The following is a 19,068-nucleotide window of genomic DNA, read 5'->3' as shown; positions in this document are numbered from 1 at the left end:
AAAAAAAAAAAAAAAAAAAAGTCATGGGTTTATTTTGTGTTTGTTTGTTAATATTTTATATTTTGTTTTCTCTCAAGTCATTTTCAATGCCTGAGTGCAGAGGCAGTGTAGACAGATCATTCTGCCAGGGGAGTAGAAAAGGGAAGAATTGAATGAAAGTTGGGTGTGAATATAATATGAGATTGGCAGAGACTTAATGGAGGATATGAAGGAGTTGTTGAGAGATGTCATTTGTCATGGCCTTGACCATTCTTGCATATTACTAGTGAAGTAGCCAAGAAATCAAGACCTGGACTTTTCTGTACATGAGCCATTTTTTAAGGTTGTGTTTGCAGCAAGCTATTGAGGGTAAGGTGATGTCACCCTCCAGGACGAAGAATGAGCTTACTATAAAGGTGTATCCCCATAGCTGTGTGTTATTTGGCTGTGTTGCAAACCTGTTGTGTGTGCAGGATCCACTTAGGCCACTGTGCTTTATTCCAGTGGAACTTGTGGGCAAAGAAAACCAATGCATACATGAAATGCCTATTTCATGTTATGTGAAAAGTCCTCTGTTACTGAACCTACAGCTTTCTGTGTTCTGCCATCATACATGACACCATACAAAGCTAACTTACAAACTTGCAATGGGGTAAAGGCCCAGATTCTGGCAGGAGTGAAAAAGAATGAAAACTTGTTATGTTAATGATTGCAATTCCTTTACTACGCTATAATGTAAGTAATAACATGATTTTTCTCATGAAGAGGTGAGAGGATCCGAGAGGTGCAGAAATGAGAAAAAGGTTATAGAGGTAATATGTAGTATCCATCTGCTATCAAAGGAGAGAAGGTGGGGATAGATCAATATTCCTCCAATATCATTTTAAATATCATAGCATGGCATAAGGAAAGAGAGTAGAACTAGGAATCAGACATTCCCAGTACGAATCCCAACTCCACTGACTCCTAATTGTTTCACCTTGGGTAAGTTATTTGATATCTTTAAGCCTCAGTTTCTGTCTGTTACATATGTGCTTAGTCCTCAGCAGATGATTAATAAACATTTGTTAGGGAGAATTATCTTTTTAAAGATAATATGAGGATAAAATAGGATTATATATCTAAATTACATGAAATACAATGTGTAGCTTTGTAAGTCTGGTTCAGCTAACTACTTATTTCTATATGTGCTTTTGCTTTATGATTTAATTATGTCAAATAGTTTTATATGCTGAATTTGTTAAATTTGTTAACCAAACAATAGTTGAAGTAGACCTATTCAATAGGTCTGTAATGTACTATATTACTTGAATTTTGGTGCTAGATTTACAAGTCTATTCTAGTGAACAGATTTTATTACAAATATAGTAACTTCAGTGATCACATTTTATAGAGAGCAAATGTATATAGTGTTAGTTTTGCCAAATCAAGTACCCAGTGCTGATTCACTTTGACTTTAAACTCTCTCTTTTGGTAATAATCTTAGGGATATGTTGCCATAGGAATTTAAAGAAAAATCAGATTCACCTTGGATATTTTATAAGGGATTTAAAATTCTGAAATAATCAGAAAATATTTAAAAAATAATATACCTAAAACTTAACCACATTAAATAAAGTTTCATACTAATATTATATAAATGCCTTATGAAATAATTGGTGTACTAGTATATTAGATACAATAACGAAATACAACATTTAAGAAACTATTTAAGTCTTCATAGTTTGAAGCTTGTCTCAACTATTATTTAAAACCAACCTAACGTTTAAAATGCCTAAGGCCTTTTAATATTATTCTAGAACTATACAAAGTGAAATTTAAAAGTTTTGCTTCCATGTCATTCCAGATTAAATTCAATTTAATTTGAACTTTTAAATATTGCAAATCAAAGCAAAACCCTAGAAGTGAAATTCACAAAGAAAAAGCATGAAGGCCGGGCGCGGTGGCTCAAGCCTGTAATCCCAGCACTTTGGGAGGCTGAGACGGGCGGATCACAAGGTCAGGAGATCGAGACCATCCTGGCTAACATGGTGAAACCCCGTCTCTACTAAAAATACAAAAAACTAGCCGGGCGAGGTGGCGGGCGCCTGTAGTCCCAGCTACTCAGGAGGCTGAGGCAGGAGAATGGTGTAAACCCGGGAGGCGGAGCTTGCAGTGAGCTGAGATCCGGCCACTGAACTCCAGCCTGGGCGACAGAGCGAGACTCCGTCTCAAAAAAAAAAAAAAAAAAAAAAAAAAAAAAAGAAAAAGCATGAATTTCTGATGGTATAAACATGCAATGTTATATATCTAAATCTTAAAGCATAATACATATAACAACTTTGATGATGTTTTATAAATCATATTCAAGCAATTTTTATTTCTACTTTAATGTAAGCGATTTTTATATCCCAGTGGTCAAGTTAGAATCTAGATTAGACATTATAACCTAATTCTGTATATTCATATCCAGTATTGTCCTTATCAAAAGCATTTGTTTTATTTTCTTCTACCCTCCCCCCATCCTCAAGTAATTTTACAAATATTTTAAAAAATACATCACTTTGGGGAAAATAATTAACAAATTCTATCAAAATAAACCACATATGACAATATTAAATAAATGTGAGCCAATAAAATACGTTTCTTAAAGTTAGCAGTTTCATCATTTCTAGAGATGGTTATAAAGGTGGGGTACAAATAGTGTCAATAAATATAATTTCGATCTTTTCTTAACTGTACATAGATTGTAATGCTTAGGGGCTGACAGTAGAACTCGTAAAACAAAAAGTCGATGTAGGTCTGTGCTGGCACCCTCCTAGTTTGCTTTTAGTGGAACATAAATAAATATGTGCATATAATATGAACTTATGTAACTGCAGATGTTTTTCCCAAAGTATGGAAGCAGCCTGGAGGAGTACTTGGCCCCCATTCCACGCCATACAGCTAGAAATATAATTATTACTATCAGAATTTATATAATTATTATAGTCATTTATAAGGGATCAAAAGTTAATTTTCACTTGCTTTGCTTCCTGAATCAATAAGTAGGATTCTAATAGGAATAACATTTGAGTGCACATAACTGTCAAAATCATAGAAATCTAATTACTGAATAGAGAATTGATGATGGGGGAGGGGAGATTTTTCCTCACTAAAGAAATTAAAAATACATCATTCCTTACATTTCACAAAATAGGTAGGTTTTTAAAAAAATGATAGATTTAAAATTTTAGCCTTCTTATTGAGTTGTTTCTAATATATATTCTATATTGAGCAGATAAAAGTAAACACAATAATAACATGGATAGTAAGTTCAGATCTATATATATATTGAAACACCACAGACAAACCATTTTAGAGATGTTTCTCTTCATTGCAACCAAACTAGCCACATTGAAAAATATAATTGAAAGACTGTCCTGAGTCTTGTCTTTTCTACATTTTGGCCAATTCTATTATTGTAACAAATACAAGTTTGATATGTATCACCCAGCCAGACATATATACACACATCTAAACACACATACTCATGTTGGTAAATACGCAAATACGTATCTATGCATTTAGGTATTTATGTATTATAGTTATTATTTTCAAAATGAAGACCGATTTTCCAAAAAATATCTAAACTGAAAGTCATAATTTAAAGTTATCAAAATGAAGAGAACATGGAGGTTGGATTGATTACAAAATTAATCTTCTGCCTCTGAAAGAATAACAGGTTGACATTTTAAAAACTCATTTTGAGGGAAAAAGAACAGATTGAGAAAATCTCCACATAATCTCTGAAAGGATATCGTTTTCAATGAGCATGAATTACTTTTCATTTTATGCAAGGTTTTTTTTAACTACTGCAGCATTTTCTGTTATATTGAGTTATAACCCCCTACCCATAGAAGCAGCATTTGATTTGATTTTCATTGCCTTGGGCAAGCATGATTGAGGACCCATAAGACTGTGGAAGATGTTGATTGATTCTTTTGATCCTAGGAGATAATAGAAAGTGTTTAAATTTGTTGTGTTAAAATATCTGAGGATGAATTGGGACTTTAGGCAAATTGCACAGATTTTTAATCTTCGATTTGTTCACATTTGTAACATAGGAAAGGGAAAGATTTGTATCTCTTCTTGTCAAATTCCTTTCTGTTTCACATCAATCACTTTTTTTTTTCCTCTTCACCTTTTCAGTTCTGATGTAACTCCTTTATTCCTAGAATTGGAAGACTTCGGGTCTTATTTAAATTTAAAAAGATAGCAAGGTCACACATAAAGCCAAGCCGAAGCCACAGGTAGATTAGAGATCAGGCCAAAGTGAAGTTTTTTTAAAAGTTAGTGGCAAAATGAAAAGTGAAGCTTTGCGTTTCTCTTTAGGAGTCAAAAGTGTTAACCAATACATCACTGCCTTGGGTAGTATGGCAAAACTTCTGAACAGACCTATGGGGACATTTTGCTGTCTTATGAGTTTCTCACTCAGTTGAATAGTTGGGAGACTTGTCAAATAATTTGTTAATATTAATATGTAAAGTACTGACATGTATAAATTAATTTCTTCTATCATGTAAACTAGAGAAGATGTAAGGTTATAATGATAAAAAATCTTAGCCCAGATTAATGACAGTGATACAAAAAGAGCTCCTTGAAGACAAAGAAGCCATCATTGGATTCTGTAATCCAGGGTTTATTTTTCCTTTGACTTCCCCGCATAAGTTTTAACATTCTATTAAAATTTAGAGTAATCATTACTCATTTATACCCGAGAATATTTTGGTGATGGAAAAATCTACTGGTGTTGGGAAAGGATGGTTCTGAGTTTGTGTTTTCAAAGCATTTTCCATGAAAAATTTTCAGTGGATTAGCTCAGAGAAAGGAATAATGCGAAGAGGTTGGTGGAGATTACTGGGAGGATGCTGGCAGACAAAGACAGATCTGGGGACAACTGTATATCTCATTCACAATCAGATTATAAGGTCTCTCTTTATTCTTATTTATTCTGTATTACATGGAGAAAAATGTAAAAACCACTACTTTAGTGAGAAATGAATACATTCTGGAGATAAGCAAAACAGTTTTGAGTTTCAGTTTAGATTTCCTGACTGTATGAACTTGAACAAACTACACAGCTCTCTGAGCCTTTGGTTTATGGAGAGACTACGTTTTGTGAATTCTACAATCTTGTTTTTGTAAAGTTAATATTTTTTGAATTCGTAAATGAATAATTCATAAAATTTAATAATTCATAAAAATTCCCAGCACAGGTAGACACTTTGTGTGTACCCCCACATGGTACTGTGTAGCATCAAGCACATTCTTAGGCATACTCATACATATTAACTCATTTAAACTCCATGAGATAGATAGCATTATTATTCAATAATTCCATGAGATAGATAGCATTATTCTCCCACTTTAAGATAGAGAAAATGGGATACAGAAAGATTAAATGACTTGCACAAGATCACATGCAAAAAGATAAGACCAGGATTGGACCAATATATTCATATTATTAAACACTTAGCTATACTACCCTACAGTTCAACAAATAGTTCCCAAGCTCTAAGCCCTCAGTAAGCCTCACACCATCAAGGAGCTATGTCAATATGAATCTGTGAAGCTTTATAATTGATTAGTACAATTTTGAAATACCTTTTTCTCTTTAGTGTACATTGATTTTATGACACTTCTCCGGGAGATATAGTTAAAAGAAAGTTTTATTAGGTTAGTGCAAACGTAATTGCAGTTTCTGCCATTAATTCTAAAGGCAGAAAAAAAATTAATTTTGTACCAGCCTAATATTTTGTAATTGAAAATAAAGTAGTTAACGTTAATCTCACCATAACAGAAAGACTGAAATAAATACTGTAAGACGTGAATCATGCCATTTCTCTAGGCCTCATATCCTTGTCCATAGCATTACTTCCTATCAAAACCTTTATATCTTCTTTTCTTCGCAGCACTATTTAAAAAAGAGCTTTACTTGAGAATTTAGAATTTAAAATATAAAGTTTAGATCATGTCCAAATTTTCTGTATTCATGGTATCAAAATTTTCACAAAAAGAATGAATAAATGGCCCTTTAAAAATATATAAATTATACTCTGGGCGCGGTGGCTCATGCCTGTAATCCCAGCACTTTGGGAGGCCGAGACAGGTGGATTGCCTCAGGTCAGGAGTTCAAGGCCAACCTGGCCAACATGGTGAAACCCCGTCTCTACTAAAAATACAAAAATTAGCCAGACATGGAGGCATGTACCTGTAATCCCAGCTACTCGGGAGGCTGAGGCAGCAGAATTGCTTGAACCTGGGAGGCGGAGGTTGCAGTGAGCGGAGACCACACCACTGCACTCCAGTGTGAGTGACAAGAGCAAGACTCTATCTCAAAAAATATATATATATTTATATATATATATTATTTTTGAATTCCGATTTATTTGTAACTTGTGACATTTTGCACCACTAAATATTTCTTTAAGTGATAACAAGTAACTATTGGAAACAAGTGCCCAATATATGTGACCAAAGTAAAGACCTGTAAAATGGATTCATGTTTTTCTTTTATTTCTAGAATGATATAATAGAGAAAACCTGCATGGAAAAAATTCAATAAATGATATGAAGACTGACAAATTAAAATGATACTCTTTCCACAAGAATTTTGTACATTACAAAATCTTATTTTGTGTGTGTGCAGAAGAATTTTGTATTCAACTTAGAAAAATCTCACATTCTAAAATTGCCTGTTTAATCATTACATCTAATTATAAACAATACCACTATCTGAACAAATTTCTCTTATGTAGCATGATGTTTATTTTTGTGTGTCAACTTGCCTGGACCACATGGCTCCCTGATATTTGATTAAATAGTATACTAGGTGTATCTGTGAGGATGTTTCTGGATGAGTTTAACATTTGAATCAATAGGCTGAGTAGAGAAGTTTGCCCTCCACAAAGTACGTAGACCTCATTCAATCTGCTGAAGATCTAAATAGAGCAAAAGGCTGTGCAAGAGAGAACTCACTCTCTCCACCTGACAGTCTTAGAGTTGAGAGAAAGGTCTTCTCCAGACTTCAGACTTGAACTGGAACTTATACCATTGGCTCTCAGATTATAGAGCTTGGGATTTCTCAGCCTCCACAATGTATGTGCCAATTACTTATAGCAACTCTCTTGGTTGTATCTCTGCAAAGCTGTAATTGATACATGTAGTGAGACTTACACTATACCATTGCCTGTGAAATTAGGATTTTCATAAAAAGTTTACCTTTTGTTTGTAATTTTTATTTCTTCTTATTGCTTAACATATTCCTGTAAGTCAATGCAGTTTTCCTAAACACGGTATTTTCATGACCTAAGTATAATAATTTAGGTTACATAAGAGTCAATGATACTCATGACATACTCATGTCAATGATATTCATGATACTCTATGTCATGAATCTAAAATTGGGTATATATCAAATGAGGAATATAAGTTTGGGTCTCTTTTTCCTTATTTTTTTGTTTTGTAGCCTTCAATTTATTAATTAAGGACATAACATATGGAGTCAGGAGGACTTAAACTTAAATTTCTTTTCCCCCTTCACATAAATGTGTGACCTCTGTGGACATGACTTCCTCATCTTTAAAAGGTACAATAATATTCATCTCATGTGGTTGTGCAGAATATGTGAGATCTTGGAAAGAAAGTTCCTTGTGCCTGGCACATAATAAGCAAACATTCAATGGCAGCTTTCCAAATGAATAGTTATACAAATTATGTTAAATTAGAAAGCATAGGTGAATCAGTGCCTCATTGCCGATTAAGATCATTGTATCTATGTACAGTAGTGGTTTCTTTGTCAAGTCTTTTTCTGTACTAGATGTCTAATGAGACATGTGAGCGTGGCCATGAAGAACACAGATTTTGAGTTGTCTGAAGTTCAACACCTACTATCTGTGAACTTTTGAATAAGTTACTTAACTTCCATACATCTCATTTAAATGATAATACCTACTTCAGCAAGCAGTTATGAAAATCAGATGAGATAATGCATGATGAAGTATTTAGAGCAGCAAACTATTATGATCTTTATTATTATAAATTCTCTATGTGAAAGATGACCTATAATATTCATTTTAAAAGGATAATTGACGTTTTTTCCATTCCATTATGTCTCATGTAGAAGTAACAAGTTGTAGAATATCAAGGGTAGCTATCCACCCTGAGCACAAGCAATAAGGAGGGAATGTAAAAGGATAATAACACTCACTAAAAATAAATTATCTCTTTATTATCACCATGTCTTAGCAATTCTAAATAGTCTTCCTACTGCAGCAGATTGCTTCTACTCCCTCACCTACCTGGGTGTACCACTGGTCACAAATTGCTGGTGTAGTTTCTTTATTCTTTTCTGTATATTTAACCTTTAGTTCCACTTATCTAAATTATCATGATCATTACATAGTGTGTGTGTTAAAGTACACACAGAGATTTAGTTATTTCTTTATATAAAGAAAAATTCCATAGCAATTCATTTTCAAATTACTTTCATCAGACACATTGAATTCCTTCCTTCCTAATGACAAAACCATTGCTCTACTGAATTGTAAATTTGTTAATAAATGAGATATAATTTTTCTAAGTGTAAAAACCATATGACATTGGGAAAAATCCAAAATTTGAAATCCAGCAATTCTCCCAACCTGAAACTATTTCAAACAGTTGAAATTCCATTCAGGTCCTTCACAGGAAGTAAGAAATTCAGTGTTTGACTTGCCACATATTTCTTCTATAATCTTCAATGTCTCTGCCTTAGTTTAATATGTACAATATTTTTGACTTAGAATGTCTGCCTTAGGATGTCTTCTCATTCAAAACATATTCCTTAAGAAAAAGAGACTGCTAGAGAGTGAACCTCAGTAGAATATATACAATAGTTTTAAAAAATAAAATAACTATTTTCTTTCTGATAAATGTTAGGGAAACAGAAGTAGCATTTCAGGTTATTCTAAAATAACACACAAATATAAATGTTTATTTTGTAACTCCATAACTATAAAAATAAACACTTAATGAAGTTTTTAAAATAGATATATCAAATATCATAATATTTGCTGCAGATTTCACTATCTAGCCCAAACATGCACATATTCAGACAATATAAAATCATTCTGAAATTACAGTGCTATCATGACATATATTTTTGCATTTTTCATGACATTCAGGCAAGAATTTGAGGAGTTAAATATACGTAAATATTATACTTGTAACAAAAGAATAATGTACTTGAATTGTCATGTCACTGCAAGTCTAAACAATGAAATATTACAATAGTTCAATCATAAATATTATGTAATTGTCTGTAGATTATTGCATGATTTACTTCATTTTCCTCTGTAAATTGGTAAATATATATTCAGTTTAAAGAAATAAAAAGGTAAAGGTAATAAATGTTAGCATACTCTTCTTCAATATCTATATTACACTTGTGTTTTCTGCTGCCTTTGCTTAAGTAATTCTCAATAAAATTTCCCAAACTGTATTCCTACTGTTACTATAACACATTCTTTTCTAAATGTCTTCTTTTGTCTATGCTTTATTTGAATGTTGGCCTCATTTTGTCAAAAACCCATCAGCAGGAGAGTTTGAGGACATATATTTATAACTAATATAAAATTTGACTTATTATCCAAGAGTAAATTATTATATTGTATGATTTACTATTCTAGAATTTCAAATATCAGTTCCTGGAACATTTTTAAGGTAGTATTATTAAAACATTCACAGAAGTTTTTTATGTTAGCTTCATTTAAAATGTAGTTTTATAGATTGAACATTATAACATGGCTCATGTCTGTTTTGCCTAGATATTTAGACGCACATGCTCAATGGCTAGGAAACATGCCTATTTCATTTTGAAAAGAATTTGTAATTATGAGAAACACAAAGCTTTTGTTTTGTTTTAACAATTTCCATGAGAAATCATCATGATTATAGTAATAACACATTAATGTAGAAACTCTAATGTTAACCTTCATGTAAAAACAAATTTATGCTTTTGGAAAATATAGTGTCAAGCATGCTAGTGAGGAATCTCACCTTAAGACTAGTTACAGCTGTTTTATTTTTTCTTTGTTTTTCTTGCATGCGAGAAAGAATGAGGCATTTAATAAGGGTTTTAAATATCTCTAATGTTTAAGTGTTTTTACTTCTTTTCAAGATACTCTTCTGGGCTCAGGATGAATACAGAAGAAACATTTGGAGTCATGCAGGAAGTTAATACAAATATACTGATGACTGTAAGACAGGCAATGTACTATGTCTTCAGTAGAGTAAAAGGAGTGTCAGGGTTTAAAGGAAAGGCAGATTTTATGAAGCTCAGAGAGGAGGTGTCATTTGAAATGAGTCTTGAAATATAAATATCTGACTTGTGAAGATGGTAGAAAAAAAATGGTCAAAAGAAAGGAGATCAGGATAAAGAGAAAAGCCACTTCTTTTACAGAGTGATGACAAATAAGCTGATGATAGATGTGAGCCAGGTTCATTTGTTCTTGCATACCAGGGTTATGCTTGCACTGATATCTGTATTTCAAGAATTCTCAACTCTGTGTGTGTGGTAGTGAGCAGCTCTCTGTGTGTGCTAGAGGAGACTAGATGAACAATTACCGTATGCACAAAGCAATCCATGTGTTTTGATCAAAACAAAACAAAATAAAGTAAAATAAAAAATGCAAGGAAGTAAGATGAATATTGCTACTGATTATAATAAATCCTGAACATCATAACTAATTCATATTATGTCACTGATAGTTGGACACCAGGAGCTGTGTAATAGATACACGACTGGTGGGTTATGTGCAATTTTTGAATTTTATTTGTGTTTTCGTTACCACCTGTCTTTTCTTTCTTTCGTTTCTACTCGAGAAAAGCACTTCAGAAGGCAAGCGAATAAGTGTGATATAATGTGCACACTTAATTAATTTTTAAAAAAGAAAATCATTCACAACTTTTAGACTTTAATTAAAATTGCTAACTTATCATCAAAGATATACTTCACGATTGGTTATAATATGCTAGAATAGTCTGACACGGTCTGGGAAGCAGAGACAATAGGGAGAGACTGGAGATTTTCTTCTTTTTAAGATGAAGTAATATAAAGGAAAGTGTGCTTTGGATATGCGATTCTGATTTGTGTGGAAGGGATCTGACTGGGAAGTATTTGGCCCTCTAGAGAGAGAGACACTGAGAAACAGAATCATGCTGGAGGCTGTGGATATAGAAAGGAAGGAATGCCACTTAAAAACGGAAACTATAGGAGTAGTCCTTTAATGACAGGTAAGAATCCAAGAATATTCTACAGGTAGGTTAGTGACAGCATAATAGTCAACAGAAATAAGGCACTTAGAAGTAGCAGACAGGTGGGACAAGATATCAGAACAACAAAGAGACTGAGATGGCCAGTGGCCAGAATAGCATTGAGTTTGAATCTGAAGAGAGAAGCATAGCTACTTATATTGGAAAGGTAATAGTTACAGTGATAGACAAAAGGAACAGCAGATAATAAGAATAGAAGGCTGAGGACCAATTATTAATCTAAGTTATTTATACCTATTGTTTATTTAGAACAAAGAGAAAGAGGACTAAAAATACACCAAAAAAAAAAAAAAATTGGGAAGAAGAAAACATGCATGATATGGTTCAAAATAATCTAAAGTGAAATAAATGTAAAACAGAAGAAGGTGAAAACTTATTAAAAGCTGCAGAAATTGTAGATTTTAAAATGAGAAAAAGCCACTGATCAATTAGCCACTTATGGCAACATTTGGAAAAGCTGATAGCAAATAATAATTGAGCACTTGCTAAGTACTAGAAATTGTGCCAGGGTCTGAGGTTATAAGATTAGGGAAAATAAAGAAAACATAATCATAAAAGTAAACAATTGTTGAATCCAAATTTTTTAAATCTTAGTAGAGATGATGAAAAAGAAGCAAGCATTACGAAGTAATTAGAAATCAAAAATATCAAAGAAATATACCCATATTAAGTGGAAGAAATAGATTTATAGCTTGAAGACATCTTTGTTTCTCTGTACATATGTAAAATTACATGAAAAAATATTTAGCTCTTATCTTAACCAAAGCCCATTATCTAGTTGGTGGTTATCTTGTTTGCTCTAGATGTATTACCTGAGTGGCATGGAATCAGGACAACTATGTAATTTGTAGAGCCCCCCTGTTCAAAAATAATTAGGAATTTCAAGACCGTAACAGTAGAGCATTAAACCAATTATGGGGTTTGCTATGGTCTGAATATTTGTGTCCCCTGCCAAACTCATATATTAAAATCCTACCCTGTCAGGTGATAGATAGTATTAGGAGGTGGGACTTTTGGGGAGATAATTAGGTCATGATGGTAGAGCCCTCGTGATTGGGATTAGTGTTCTTAAAAAGACCTTAGAAAGTTAGCTAGCACCTTTCACCATGTGAAGACATAGCAAGAAAGCACTATCTGTGAACCAGACAGCAGGCTCCCACCAGACACTGAATCTGCTGGCACCTTGAACTTGGACTTCCCAGCCTCCAGAACTGTGAGAAATAAATGTGTGTGGTGTATAAGCCACTCAACTTGTGATATTTTGTTACAATGGCCCAAATGCACTAAGACTGGGCCCTTTTGAACATAAGGCCCTTCACAGGATTTGAGCCCATGAATCCAGTCCTGTATGGAATTCATTCTACCAACACCATTGTTCCTTTTCATTCTCTATTGCAGTTCCTCTCTTTATTGATCTCTTTATGCTGAGGTGCCTAGGACCACAGGCCTTACCCTCTGTTCTATTCACACTCATTTCATGGAAAGCCCAGTCAGTTTCACAGCTTTGCAAACTGAGTATGCAATGAATCTCAAAGCTTTATATCCAGGCTAGGCTTTTCTCCAGAATTTTAAATGCTTATTATATCCAAGTGCTCACTACACCTCTCCATCTTGCTGTTCAAAAGACAATTCAAGTTCAGTGTCTCAATACTTCATCTCAAGTTCAACTTCTCATCTCTCCCTCATACCTTTTCCTCCTACCGTTCTGCACATCACATTGATTGCATCACCAAAGTTCCAGTTTCTCGGAGCCAAAAGAAAATACCAAAGTGTTTTACATTTCTTTCTATTTGAAATCCATTTCAAATAGAAAAATTTGGCTGAACTCGTTGCTTCTAGCCTTAGCCTCCTCAACCTATTCTCAACAGAGTAGTCAGAATGATTCTCATAAAGCTTCATGCATATGAAATCATTCCTCTATGGTTTGACATGACTCCCATTTATCTTGAAGTTTAAAAAGCCCTTAAAATGACTGGCAATACCCTATGAGATCTGACCTCTTGCTATGTTCTTATATTTTCTCCTACTAATTTTCAGTTCTTCCTAGTCCTGTCCACCCTACCTGGGTTCCTTTCCTACTGAGAAACACTCTCAGGATATCTGCACAATTACTTCCTCACATCTTTCAAATCTTTTCATATTTCACCTTTTCAATAAGGCCTATCCTGACATCCTCACCTGAAATTGAAAAACTATTTGGACTTCCTCTCCCCATTGCCTCAGTCTCCCTTACTCGGCTCCCATTTATTTTTCTGTTTTTCACAGCCCTCATTAGTTTGTAAACTTTCACACAATCTATTATGCTTGCTTTTTGTCTCTCTTCCTATACTAAAATAAATACCCCACTAGGACAGAGATCTTTGTTTTGCTTCATATTGCATCTAAAGCATCGACAAATACAGCATCTGGCATACAGCTAGTGCTCAATAAACAGTTGTTGAATAAAGGAATAATAAAGTAAGTGAATACATGGAAGGAACAATATGTTAACTATGTGGCTTAGTATCCTGTGGAATTATTATAAACTGAGCAATTGGAAAGAAATAAATTCTATAGCTCTATGAAAACCTGATAAGCACAGGATAAAACTACATATACGCTATTTTACTGTTATTTATAGTGATGGCAGTCATAAAATGTATACTTATTTGGGGACATCAAATTAATTTAGTTCTATATTAAATGTTTCTCACTTTATCCTTTTGTTTTCAATAACTTAAATATCAATAAATGTATTTCCTTATGGGTATTATTTCTAACATTTAAATTTTTGACCTCCAAAACAGCAGGAATTGATTAACATTTAACAACATGGAAATGTGAAGAAATGAGAAAATTAATTATTGCACCTCATAACTCAGAGCGTATGGCTCAGTTTTAATGCATCATGTAAAGGCTTTAGACTTCAGAGAATCTATTTAAAATTTGAATTCTTACACATTGGAATGGTAAATAAGGGGAAAGGACAAAAAGAACTCAATTCAATCCTAGTCAAAGACCCAGTGACCACTGAAGTTTTATGCAAATAATCAGAAAAAAATGGCATAATCTTTAATCATCCTCATTAAGGGAACAACAACAAAAGACAAGTAAACATTGTTTAAATGGCATTTTTGCCTAATTTCCTATCATCTACTTTATATTCTGATATAAAAGAGAGAATTTGGGCTTCAAGGAAAATGAGAAACAACATCATTTAAAGGTTTAGACAATGTAGAGTTAGAGATGTTATTACTGGGCTGATTCTTTTAAAAATACAACACTGATTATACCACTATTTTGCTAAAAATTCTGCAGTGGTTCCTCTTTGTGATCATAATCAAAGTCAAAGTCATCACAATGTTCATGGCTCTATAAATTTGGGCCTTCTTTGCCTATGACCTAATTTCTACCACATTTCTCATCTTTATCTGCTCCCATCACCTTGACCTTGTTGCTGCTTCTTCAATATTTCAGACACTAGGGCCTTTATGGTGGTGCTTTCTCTTCTGGAATATTCTTGCCCTCAACATCTGCATAGCAACTCCATTAACTCCTTCGATACATGCACCATTTCCAATTATTGCTTTCTTAATGAACCCATGAATATACAAACACATAAACATGTATTTAATACTAGACATCTTTTGTGCTTAATGATAAATGCTAGATGCTTTCCTAGTAAAGAAATAAAACAAAAATGTCCACCATCACCACAATTGCTACAAATTATTGTGGAAGTATTAACCAACTCAATTGTGAGCGCACACACACACACACACACACACATATACAAACACGTCTGTGTAATTATTGCTATTTGAAGACATTTACTTAAAAATCTAACAGTATCATTTTAGAAAGGTAATCTTTTAAAATTAATTTAGCAAGCATCAGAAATTTTCTGAATTTGTGTTAGTACTTTAAAATAAACTGTAATGAATGACAATAAATATACTTCAGAAATTAACAAGATTTATGTAAAGGAAACAAATCTCTAGAGAACATAGAGTAAAACTCAAACAAATTAAAAGACTATTATGAAATAATAAAATAAGAGGCTCAATCATATAAGGAAGTCAATTTTCGTAAAGCCAATCTATTATAGAAATTTAATAATATCTTAGGCAAAATCTTATATCACAAAATAATCTTATAGTTACTATAAAAGAGTATTTAAGAATTATAAAAATATGCAAAAAACAGAGTAATGATTATGTTTTTCCTACCAAATACTATAATACATTATAAAACTGCAATATTAAAGATTTTATGGCACTAAAGTTTTCTTTTAATTCTGTAAATTAGACTATTCACCCACTTACTAAAGTCTTTATTTTCTACATTTATTAGTTTTTGTTAGTTAATTAAGTGGAGTCTTCCAAATGTAAAGTCATATTATCTGCAAAGGACAATGTATATTTTTTCTATCCAAGTTTTATGTTTTAATTTTTCCTATTGTGCATTCCTCTAGTGCATTTTTCCAAAATGCACTAGTTCATATTTTCAAAATTATGGCAAAAATGGACATTCTATTTCCTGTTGCTAAATTGTGATAATGCTTTCTATGTTTCCTTATTAATTATTGAATAATTGCTTCCTTTGTGTTCAAAGAGATAAATTTACCTATACATCTATCTATCCCTTATTATTGTAGTGGTTTTTATTTTTTTGTAAGAACAGATGTGAATTTTCTTAGATTTTCAGCATTTATAGAAGACAGAAAAAACAGTACCTTTTTGTCTTGCTAGATTAACATGGTTCTTGTACGATTTCCCAGGATTTGCATTCCAGGAAAGCACCCTAGTGGATTGTTGCCTATTATTCTTTCAATGACATTTTAATTTAATTGCAATTTTTATAGGGATGGGGGAATGCAATGGTATTCAGATGTGAGATCTATCCTCACTGTTTGCTATATGTTTTATTTCTACTGGATTTGGTATCAATGTTTTAATTGTTTTATCAACAATTATTTAGAAGCCTTTAGAAAACCTTCCTTGGAGCTTTTAATTTTTAAAGCTTTGACAGAACTAACTTTCAAGTGCTCACTTTGGCACAACATATACTAAAACTGGAACAAGACAGAGAAGATTAGCATGGCCCCTGTGCAAGGATGACACACAATTAATGAAATGTTCCATACTTCTCCAACACCAAAATTCAGGAAATGCAGAGAACCCCAGTAAGATACTTCACAAGAAGATCATCCCCAAGACACATGGTCGTCAGATTTTCCAAGGTCAAAATGAAAGAAAAAAATGTTGAAGGTAGCTATAGGAAAAGGTTGGGGGAAGGGAAGCCCATCAGACTAACAGCAGACCTCTTAGCAGAAACCCTACAAGTGATAAGAGATTGAGCGCCAGTATTTAACTTTTTTTTTTTTTTTTTTTTTTTCAGAGACAGAGTCTCACTCTGTCGCCCAGGCTGGAGTCCAGTGGTAGGATCTCGGCTCACTGCAAGCTCTGCCTCCCAGGTTCACGCCATTCTCCTGCCTCAGCCTCCCAAGCAGCTGGGACTACAGGCATCCACCTGATCTGCCTCGGCCTCCCAAAGAGTATTTAACATTCTTAAAGAAAAGAAATTCCAGGATTGCTGGCAAGATTGCCAAATAGGAATGGCTCTGGTATGCAGCTCACAGCAAGACTGACGCAAAAGGCAGGTGATTTCTGCATTTCCAACTGAGGCACCCGGTTTATCTCATTGGGACAGGTTAGACAGTGGGTGCAGCCCAAGGAGGGCCAGCCGAAGCAGGGTGGGGCAACGCCTCACCTGGGAAGCACAAGGGGTTGGGAAACTCCCTCTCCTAGCCAAGGGAAGCCATTAGGGACTGTACCATGCACTCTAGCCCAGATACTGCACTTTTCCCACAGTCTTTGCAACCCACAGACCAGAAGATTCCCTCTGGTGCCTACGCCACCATGGTCCTTGGTTTCCAGCACAAAACTGGGCGGTCATTTGGGCAGACACCGAGCTAGCTGCAGGAGGTTGTTTTTTTTTTTTTTTTTTTCCATACCCCAGTGGCGTCTGGAACACCAGAGAGACAAAACCATTCACTCCCCTGGAAAGGGGGCTGAAGCCAGGGAGCCAAGTGGTCTGGCTTGGCGGGTCCCAGACCCATGGAATCCAGGAAGCTAAAATCCACTGACTTGAAATTCTGTCTGCCAGCACAGCAGTCTGAGCTCGACCTGAAACACTCAAGCTTGGTTGGCGGGTGGGGGGAATCTGCCATTACTGAGGCTTGGGTAGGGGGTTTTACTCTCACAGTGTAAACAAAGCTTCCAGGAAGTTCAAACTAGAGGGAGCCAACTGCAGCTCAACAAGGACTTTGCGGCCAGACTGCCTCTCTAGATTCCCTCCTCTCTGGGAAAGGCATCTCTGAAGAAAAGGCAGCAGCCCCAGTCAGGGACTTACAGATAAAACCCCCACCACCCTGGAACAGAGCACCTGGGGGAAGGGGAGGTTGTGGCCGCACTTTCAGTACACTTAAAAGTCTCTGCTTGGCAGCTATGACGAGAGCAGCGGATCTCCCAGGACAGTGTTCAAGGTCTGATAAGAGATAGACTGCCTCCTCAAGTGGGTCCCTGACCCCCATGTGTCCTGACTGGGAGACACCTCCCAGTAGGGACCGACAGACACCTCATACAAAAAAGCTCTGGCTGGCATCTGGTAGCTACTTCTCTGGGACAAAACTTCCAGAGGAAGAAACAGGCAGCAATCTTTGCTGTTCTGCAGCCTCCGCCAGTGATACCCAGGGAAAAAGGGTCTGGAGTGGGCCTCCAGCAAACTTCAGCAGACCTGCAGCAGAGGGGCCTGTTAAAAGGAAAACTAACAAACAGAAAGGAATAGTACCAACCTCAACAAAAAAGACGTCCACTCAGAGACCCCCTCCAAAGGTCACTGACTCCAAAGACTAAAGGTAGATAAATCCACGAAGATGGGGAGAAACCAGCGCAAGAAGGCTGAAAATTCCAAAAATCAGAATGCCTCTTCTCCTCCAAAGGATCACAATGCCTTGCCAGCAAGGGAACAAAACTGGACAGAGAATGAGTTTGACAAATTGACAGAAGTAGGCTTCAGAAGGTGGGCAATAACAAACTCCTCTGAGCTAAAGGAGCATGTTCTAACCCAATGCAAGGAAGCTAAGAACCTTGAAAACAGGTTAGACACATTGCCAACTAGAATGACTAGTTTAGAAAAGAGCATAAATGACCTGATGGAGCTGAAAAACATAGCACAAGAACTTTGTGAAGCATACACAAGTATCAATTGCAGAATCAATCAAGTGGAAAAAAGGATATCAGAGATTTAAGATCAACTCAATGAAATAAAGTGAGAAGACTAGATTAGAGAAAAAAGAGTGAAAAGAAATGAACAAATCTTCCAAGAAATATGGGTCTATGTGAAAATACCAAATCTACATTTGATTGGTGTACCTGAAAGTGACTCAGAGAATGGAACCAAGTTGGAAAACACTCTTCAGGATATTAGCCAGGAGAACTTCCCCAACCTGGCAAGGCAGGCCAACAATCAAATTCAGGAAATATACAGAGACACCACAAAGACACTCCTCCAGAAGAGCAACCCCAAGACACATAATCATCAGGTTCACCAAGGTTGAAAGGAAGAAAAAAATGTTAAGGGCAGCCAGAGAGAAAGGTCAGGTTACCACAAAGGGAAGCCCATCAGACTAACAGTGGATCTCTTGGCAGAAACCCTGCAAGCCAGAAGAGAGAGGGGGCTAATATTCAACATTTGTAAAGAAAAGAATTTTCA

General features: G+C 34.9%; 1 non-coding gene across 1 annotated transcript; it reads left to right on the top strand.

Moving 5' to 3' along the window:
• The first annotated feature begins 16,336 nt into the window (after positions 1-16,336).
• Positions 16,337-16,442, top strand: LOC114679079 (U6 spliceosomal RNA). Its single transcript, XR_003730766.2, has one exon. It is a non-coding gene; the product is annotated as a U6 spliceosomal RNA (small nuclear RNA).
• The last annotated feature ends 2,626 nt before the right edge of the window (positions 16,443-19,068 follow it).

Source organism: Macaca mulatta, chromosome 6, assembly GCF_049350105.2.
Source record: "Macaca mulatta isolate MMU2019108-1 chromosome 6, T2T-MMU8v2.0, whole genome shotgun sequence".
In the NCBI taxonomy this organism is placed as follows: domain Eukaryota; kingdom Metazoa; phylum Chordata; class Mammalia; order Primates; family Cercopithecidae; genus Macaca; species Macaca mulatta.
The sequence above is the reverse complement of the archived record's forward strand: the minus strand, read 5'-3'. Positions and strand labels throughout refer to the sequence as shown.